Consider the following 9,341-nt stretch of genomic DNA (forward strand, 5'->3'; position numbering starts at 1 on the left):
TGTACGCTCAAATTGTATATAAACATATTTCTCTGTTCTATTGACTGCATATGTTTCCATGTCAGTTAATTTATAATTAACGACTAACTACTTTTAATCTCGTGATTTACAAATGTGACATATTTTACAAACACTACCAACTAATGTACATTATATTTCCGTCAATTTGATCTATTAAAGTACTGGATTTCAATATGACAATTGTAAACAGCATAGCTTACATAGAATCAGTCAATTTAGAATTTAATGATCTTGTTACATACATATGTATATATGTATGTATATACATGTATATATTTTTAAATCCGAATGTTACAACTTTTTTAAAGCATTTCAGAGGATATTACAAAATCAGATGGAAGTAGAAGTTCCAACCTGATAAAGTATATATGTAGATACATATATTCCCCGACCACTTGAGAAGGTGAGTCCATCTATTCATGTCTGTCTGTATCAACACCTAGATCTCTGAGCCTATAAATGGTAAAACTATAAAATTTGGTATATAGAATAGCGAAATATGCAAGCAAATTATATTTGTTCAAAATTTTTGGCACGTTCCTTTTTGCACCTGTATTTCCATTTTCTTCGCTAATATTTGAATTTTTTTTGCAACTATGTATTTACATGAGAAATTTAATCAAAATCGAACCAAAACATAGAAAAGTAATAAAAAAACTCAGGAAAAACTGCGCCAAAGATTGTAATTTATTTACCCGAGATCCAATCCGAAAAGAAGTACGACGAAAATATGATTACGAAATTTGTTAACGATTCTTTTGATTTTGTCGGACCTTTCAAGTTTTTTTTTAAATAAAAGTCTCTGTTTTTAATTTGTACATATTCCCAATTAATATTGGACCCCTTCGAACACCGTCAAAATTTCCGTTTCCTTTTTCCATTTTAAAAATTTCGATCGCAAACGATAGAAAAGGTCTAACAGGAGGATCATTGTCCACAGTCCTTGTATCCGACTGCTCTACCAGTGAATTTCGAAAAACAAAAACGTCCTAAGTTGTGCTAGCCACAACTTGCCCTAGGGCAAGGAGATCCTAAAGGGAATCATCACCGCGAGCCGGCCAAAGCCAAAAGTCCCTCTCCCATTGCTATACATTGATAAATGTCAGTGTTTTCGACCGATTGTTTTTATGGGAGCTATATAATCTAGACGAAAGATCTTGGTAAAATTTGGCACAGTCAGTTGGAGGTTCATACAGTGTTGGAAGAAATAATAAAAACGGCAACCTACTTTAATTTTAAAATCTTTTTTTTAACGTTGGACAAATTGTTTGACCTGAAAATCAGTGTTCAAGAATGTGGGATAGTAGTTCTATTATTTTTATTCATTTCGACACCTATTTTCGCGAAACTTTTTCTTTTATACGCTTTTTAGTAGAACTGCCACGTGTTTCGGTTGGAAAAAATAATAGAAACGCTCAGTATTTTTCACGACAAAAACATTTTAGATCTCATAAAAGGTAATTTTTGGTTTTATTTTAATATTCTACATCAAGGTATTTAATATCCATCAAAAATGGTTGTGATTTCTGTTTTAATTTACTAACATTATATGCATATTGTATATTGAATTTTATGACAATAGTTTAAAATATCAAAGAAGCTAACATCGGCTATGCCGAAGTTTATATACCCTTGCAGTCCTAGGTAATATTAATTTTACATGTTTGTTTTCTGCAACTCAATTCATCAATATACAAACAAAACAATTTTACTCTCTATTTTACAATTTGTTCTTCTTCTTCCCCTTCCATGTAGCGTTGCGTCTGTGTGTGTTATATTTATCCGATCACATTCAAATTTTGGGATCTGGGGTTTTATATCCAATATTATCACATATGTAAATTTCATAGCATACTCCGATTTTTATGAAAATGTTTCTTCTAGTTCTTCTAGAGCTATATGATATAGTGGTCCGATCCTTATGAATTTCATACTTTATTTTTCCCGGGTAATAAAAAATCCCGAAACAAAATTTCAGACCGATAGCTCTTAAGACGGCTGAGTAAAACGCATACGCACAGACGGACGGACAGACGGACATGGCTATATCAACTCAGCTTCTCATGCTGATCAAGAATATATATACTTTATGGGGTCGGAAACGTCTCCTTCTGTGCGTTACAAACATCTGACCAATTTTATAATACCCTCTGCAAGGGTATAAAAATAACGAAGTTATTGAGAAGAGTCACTATTTGTAACTTAGCCGTTTGCATGGGAGCTATATAATATAGTAATTTGATCCGGCTTAATGCGAGATATACAACCCGTGCGGTATATAGAAGCCCACATGCTCTGTAGCTCTAACGGTCAAGATGGAGTTGGCTCTGATCCAACCGGACTGAAGGACATGGCTATATCAACTCGTCTCGTCGTGCTGAGCAAGACTATATTAAAACAACCAAAACTGAAGACAATTCTTGATGACTATGGATACTCTTTCTGTGGCGCTGCCAACTATGTAGTTTAAATTCGCAAATATCCTTTTTCAAAACTATCTTTAAGTATTTTGGTTCAAACTAAACTGGAATGTGTTAGGTTTTCTAGGAAAATACAAAATAAAAATGCTTTAATTCTGTATCCTATTTTTCTTTCTTCTTGGTTGACTTTTTCTTTTTTTTGGGCCAAGTTGTGCCACTTTGAATACAGTTAACTCTTAACGCCATTTGCCGAGTAATTCGATCCATTTGTCATGCAATTTTCTCCATTTCTGGCTTAAAGCATTTTCGCTGATTCATTTTCCAGCAAAACAAAAATTGCTAAAGCATTGAGCAAAAGAACAGAAGGAAGCAGACAAAGAAACAGAAGTTTGTTACCATTTGTTTTTGTTTCGTACGAAAGCATAATTAAGAAATTAACTAATTAACTTGAATATGCAAAAGAATTCAAATAAAATACTGTGAATTAGTGACGTGAGAAAAGTGGAGAGACAGCGAGAAATAAATATATATACAGAGAGAGAGGGAGATCGCTATAGCGTATTTTTGGCACATTTTCACACGATTCGATGTTTCTTTTGTCTCTTAATTTGCCCAACGACTGTACTTCTAGCCGATATTCATCGGTATAATGAAGAGTTTTTTAAATTTACTTCTTTTTTTTTTTGGTTTACTTTTCTCTAGATAACACGGCTATAAATAGAGATTGCCAAGAGGGGAAAAATCATATCTTATCTACTGCATTTATTTTATCTTTCAATGATAACAAAAGGCAGGAGGAAATGCCGGGTTTCAATCGAGTATACATATGAGAGGAAAAAACTGCACCCAGAAACAGAAACCAGAACCCAGTTCAGTTCGTTCAACTAACCCCCAATGCTAGCCCAACCCAGACACCATTCCAAGTCAAGTAACCAACCTTATTGAACTAACAATACTATGCAAAATAAATGCTGTTGCACACAATCGAAAATGGACTCTAACTTCAAGTAGAAACCTCTGGTGACCCCGCCCTAAAAAGACCAAAAACAAAAAAAAACGAGACAACAAAAACCCAAGTCTCTTGTAAGCACAAGTCGAGGGTCAAACGAGGGTCCCCCTGTCTCTCTCTCTGTCCAGCTTTTGGTGTCTGCATCCAGCAAGAAATGAGTCACGAATGCAAATGCAATTTTCGGTTGAAAGTTTTGAAAATTGAGATAGAGGTACACACACACACACACACTCACACAAATACATAGTAATTAACTGAGCTGCGAATCCGATCACGTGCCTGTGCCTGGTCACAAAGAGTTCCAGTTCCATTTCCACTCAGCTGGAGCGCGGAGCATGCGCGACCTTCTTTTAGCGACATTTGCCAAGAGCCAAGAGATTATTCTGCCTCTGGCACTCGGCTGATGGCATTTGTTGTTGTTGTTTTTGTTGTTGATGTTGCAGTTGCTGTGAATAATTAACAAAAATAACGAGTCTAACTTTGCTTATTTGACAGTTTTTCATTTCATTTCAATTCCAGTTTCCACATTTGAAGTTGGCACAGCTGCAAAACATTTTCGCAATTCACTATATAATACTCTTTCCAAAAGGTTGTAGTGACATGAATGAGAAGTCAATAAATTTCTTTGCTGAATTTATTCGAATAAAACGAATAAGTACTCTTAGTAACCGAAGTTTTATAGAGACTTCAGTACATCTCTCTGTCAAGAAATAGATTTTAAATTTGGAGTATTTTTTTTTTAGGTCGAAATGGTCTTAATAATATTTCCAAAGAGTCTTTTATTCACTTGTATTATTTTAAATATTCTAGATTTTAAATTTAATGTTTCCTCATGCAAATAACATTTGATCCTTGTAACCACAAAGTGTGGGCTATGGTATAATACTATAATAGTTCCTCTTGATATCGAGAGTCTCAGAAGAACACTCACTTCATATAGAGTATACAAACTTCGTCAGTGACAAAATTAGATCGACCCTCTGGTGTTATTTTGTTGCCTTTGTTGCAGATTTTTATTATTATTTGTTGCACTCAACTCACCCCTCTAAAGTGCAGTGAACAACCCTCCTCTCTCATTGTCGGCGTCTACATAGGGACAGCTGCTGCAGTTGGAAATGTATAACAATTTGCAAAATGGAATCTTTTCAAATCATTGGAATTTGTATACCTCGTGTAATCATTTCTAGGGTAAAAACAATTCCTGTTGCAAGTATCCAAAAGAAATCTAAATCATTTCTTATAAACACAAATATAAATCACCCAATTTAATTCATAATTTTCAACATTCAAAGACTGGACTTGGAACCAAAGCTAGCCCAAATTCATCTATGGTTTTCATATATGTATAACTTTTAGTCTTTTACTAAATTTGCAGAGCTCTTTTAACGATTGACATTAAAACGAACAACAGACACAAAAAATGGGCCAAAGTTAAATTCCCTTTGTGATCGTATAAAAAAAGGACCTTGCTAATGCCTTTTCTATGGTGTACATTTAGTTTATGACTCTGTATCCTTGGAGAAAAAGGCAACAATAAAATGTTCACAATGTTAATAATTAATTATAAATAATGTAAGGAGGATTATTTTGGCCTTGTGAACATACGGGCGTGGTTTCAATTTGAATACTGAGAATGGAAGGTATTACATTTACCCGAAAGTGAGTATGATCGAGTGTCAATTGATGGGCTAAGAAACGGTTTAGGGCAAAGTTGAGAAATCATTGAGCTGTCAAAGACTTAAATCTTTCAATTCAAATTCAATTAAAAACTCGTCGCTTTTTTAGGGCTCCGACAGATTTCTGATTGACAGCTGGCTTGCGTTTGAGCTGGAGGAGAGTTCCATAAATAAATACTTTTGGAACGAAAGGCCATAAACATCTAAGTATTTACGCAACAAGCCTTGGATTTCCCTGAAACGCAATTCAAATTATATTCTCTAAATGGGGTCATGATCTTCCTCAGTCTCTCCCTACTTGCAAAACTAATCATATTTAAAGAATAATTAAATCTGAGAGTCGCAAGATGTACCGAAATTTGTATACTCATCAAAGATTCTTGTCATTTAAATAGGGGATTACGGGAAATACAGTTTTCTATATTAAATTCCATTTTTCGAGAATTAGGTTCAGGAAGGAAGATGGACCATAACCCATAAGAGAGTCATTTGGTAAATATTACTCAGATTTGTATCCCTCTGTATAAAGTGTTTCTTCGTGCGAAAGTCGAAAAAAGAGTATCCATAAAGTTTCTTCAGTTATGAATGACTTGAACTAGCCACACTTAAGCTTCCAATGTTTTTTTCATTTTTAATTAGAAACATTCATTTTATTTATGTTCTTCTGACGATGTACCAAAAAAGAGAAGACAAGGAAGGAGATTAAGTAGACAATTTCTGTGGTGGTGACTGGGAAATCTTTAATAATAAACTTTGCATACTACAACAAGGAGGGCGAGGGCTGTCTCCATGCTGCACACTTTCGAAGATTTACCATCGGCCTCGGCCCACACACATAAATCTTCTGAAGCTGACGCTCAGTGCCAGTGCGTGGAGCGATGGAAGTAGGCTATTAAACGACACCCAGGAATCAAAACACAAGATGGGGTAGTGTGCTGTAGTTTGGAGATGATGGCGCTGGTGATGGTGATGGTGATGGTGATGGTGACTAGATGGGATGCCGACGGAGATGGGCATCATGCCAAGTGGATGCTCTCTAAGAGATGGTAGAGGAGGGGGAAGGGAGGTGTTCTAGAGTTTTGTTTACTTGTCTGTCATAAAATTTTAATGCCTACTTTGGCGCTAATTTAGTTGACGTTTCTTCTGCAGATGCTCCAAAATCTATTAACTTCTATGTGGAGGAGTGGGGCGTGACCAGGGAGGACAACTGACGGTTCGTGCCTATGCAGTAGTCCCATGTCTACATGTTTCTTTCCGTCTATATAATTTTATTTGACTTAATGTCATTGCCATTTTAATGACAATAAATAAACATGGGAATTCCAATTCCAAGTAAGTTTATGTCTGTGTGTGTGTGTGTGTGACATCAGCAGAGTAATAAGGATATACAAAGTTGTTCCCAAATCGAAATAGACCAAAAGGGTTGGGCATTCGGTTAAAGTGAATCTAAAACTTGGACGATTCATAATTTAATGACAAATTGTTATCTTTGAGATTGTTACTGCGAAAATTTATATAAGTACTTTTCTTTTACAATAAACAAACTATGCAATCTAAGTAAATAACAGCTGTAATCCATCTCATGAGATAGAGTAAATATCAAAAGGGAATATCTCAACTTTTTGCCAAATGAGAATTGTCACATCTTGTCCAGAAATAGCAGAGCAAATGTGTTGAACAATATTTCGCCGTCTGACATGGAGTTGGCTTGGCATTTAGCGCCGTCTGCTTGTTCCTATTTTTAGAGGCGGATAACCGACCTCAAGAAGCGTTTCCCAAAGGCCAAGTACTTATGGATGTGATCCGATGTGATGTGCTCAGTAGGTACTAAGCAAGCAGATAAAACAGAGAACGATGATCATGACGAAGACGAAGAGCTGATTAGTGTCAGGTTTTGGCTGCTTACATATGAGTGTCTGTCTGGAATAAGTTGGGATTAGTTGTTGTTGTTGTTGTTGTTGTCGTCTTCAGCGGGCTTTAGTGGGACGTATTTTTCACTTAGCTCATGATCAACTTTGACCTCTTTTAAGTGAACCAGAGGCAGCCTCATTTGATTGCCAACGTTTATGCTTATGTCTTGACGTTTTTCCATTTTTATACCCTTACCGAAAAGCTGGAATAGTCGGATTTACACGAAACAAGACCAAAAGTCGTAAAAGCAAGAATTACTTGGTGATCAGTGTAGATTTCCAAACTATAGGGGGCGCCAGTGAGCTTAAAATTGGATTGTACCTTTCCTGATTTAATAAACCAAGCAAATGAATAAAATATTAATATTTTACTCACCTCGTATGTCATAAAGAGTATTTAATACCACGGTCTTCTAGTTTATTTTTTCCGCCCGAGTCAAATAACCAGTTTTTTGTTGATCTCTCTATCTCTCTCTTTCTTGCCTCTCTCTCCATCTCTTTCCGTCTTCCTTTGGCACTCAGATAATTTCCAGTTTTCAAGTTTACCAGCTAAGAAAGCTGCATTTCAACCGAGCCGAGTAGCTGGAATTGCTAACTACTACCAACCAAAGTCAACTCAAATCTGCCAACTGTTGACTCAGAGTTTTATGTTGTTGTTGATATTTTTCCTTTTCTTTTTTATATCTTGCACCTTGTTTATGCATCAAAATGCATCTTTGACTATAATATTACTTTCCTCCTAAACATAACTGGCTTGGGACGGTGAAGTTCAGACTTTCATGGGCCCAGGCTTAAAATAATTCCTATTAAAATTTTATTTCAGAAATGTTTTTCATAATTACTCCTTCTGCGGGAATGTGCATAGAAGAATGATGATGAGTCGAGTTTGTATAATGTTTGAATCACCAAAGATTCTTTCTATCTGCAGTGCAGAAATCGTGCATTTATGTTGATATGATTTCATTTGAGTGGAATTAGACAAATATATTATATAGAAACGATAGATTAAGTATGCAAATATTAATCAATATCTTTATTATTATTTTATTCCAACAGTTCTTATCATTTTTTTTTTTATATAAATAAGTTGCAATAAGCAAATATTATGAAGAGAAATCCATGATATGGAGGTGGCAATTTTCTCTGATCTTCAGTTGGACTCTGATTTAAAGGACAGGTGTGACATTTTCTTGGTCCGCTTGGCTCGGGTTTTAACATTTGAAAGGTAGGGAAAGTATATTGCATAAAATTAAAAGGGGATACAAACTTTTACACAGTCGAAACTAACTAAATTTTTGGGTTTTACAATATATAATATATATGTGTCTATAAATATTAAATACATACATATGCAAACCAATTCTTTATGAGACTAGTGCCATCGATACTTCTTATGTTAAATTGACTCCAGATCCAGAAAACGGAAATAACTAATTCTACAAATATCTGTTCTTTTTTTTAATTTAATATGTTGGTTGAAATCATGAAATCAATTTCTAAAAATCTTGAATGCAAATATTTGTTTCAATATAACCTAATCGGAATAATTATGATTGCATAGAAAGAGATGAGAGTTATTGAGTCATATCAGTATGAATTTTTATGTGATTAACAATCGGAATTCATAATTTCTTCTACTATCCATATGGACAAACACACAAAACGATAATGCTGAAATCAAACATTTGGAAAAGCTTCTGAAACTTAAAAGTTTGATGACTAAAATTATAAAGTTAAATCTACAAAAAAATTGGAAAACTTATTACAAAATAGTATTTATTATTAAATAATAATTATTTTATTACATATCATAAAACTGGTAATTAAAAAGTTTATCGCTGATAAGTTACAAAATCAGATTAAAATTTTAAATTACCCAGTCAGAGTAATAGGTAACATACGGCTTACACTGTTCAACACGTACAAGATATTGTTTTTATACCTTGCACCAATAAGGTTAAATGATATATTAAGGTCGCCAAAATATATGTAACAGACAGAATCGTTTGTAAGTACAGTTGGACCCCGATTATCCGGGCTCTCATTAACCGGACACTCCTATTATCCGGGATGAAGTTGAGTTTGTTTCATTGTCACTGTTAACATTGATTACCTCTATTATCCGTGATTTCAAATCAAATTTGTTTTCTAAAATAATAAAACAAATTCGCGGCTTCCCCGTTTTAGTTACAATCAATATAAAACACACGTGTATGTACATATTACATATTTTTGTGGTCAGTGTGCTTGATTTAAAGATATGTATGTACATATGTATGTATACACTCGGCAGAAAAACTATGCG

Source organism: Drosophila willistoni (assembly GCF_018902025.1).
Source record: "Drosophila willistoni isolate 14030-0811.24 chromosome 2L unlocalized genomic scaffold, UCI_dwil_1.1 Seg168, whole genome shotgun sequence".
Classification (NCBI taxonomy): domain Eukaryota; kingdom Metazoa; phylum Arthropoda; class Insecta; order Diptera; family Drosophilidae; genus Drosophila; species Drosophila willistoni.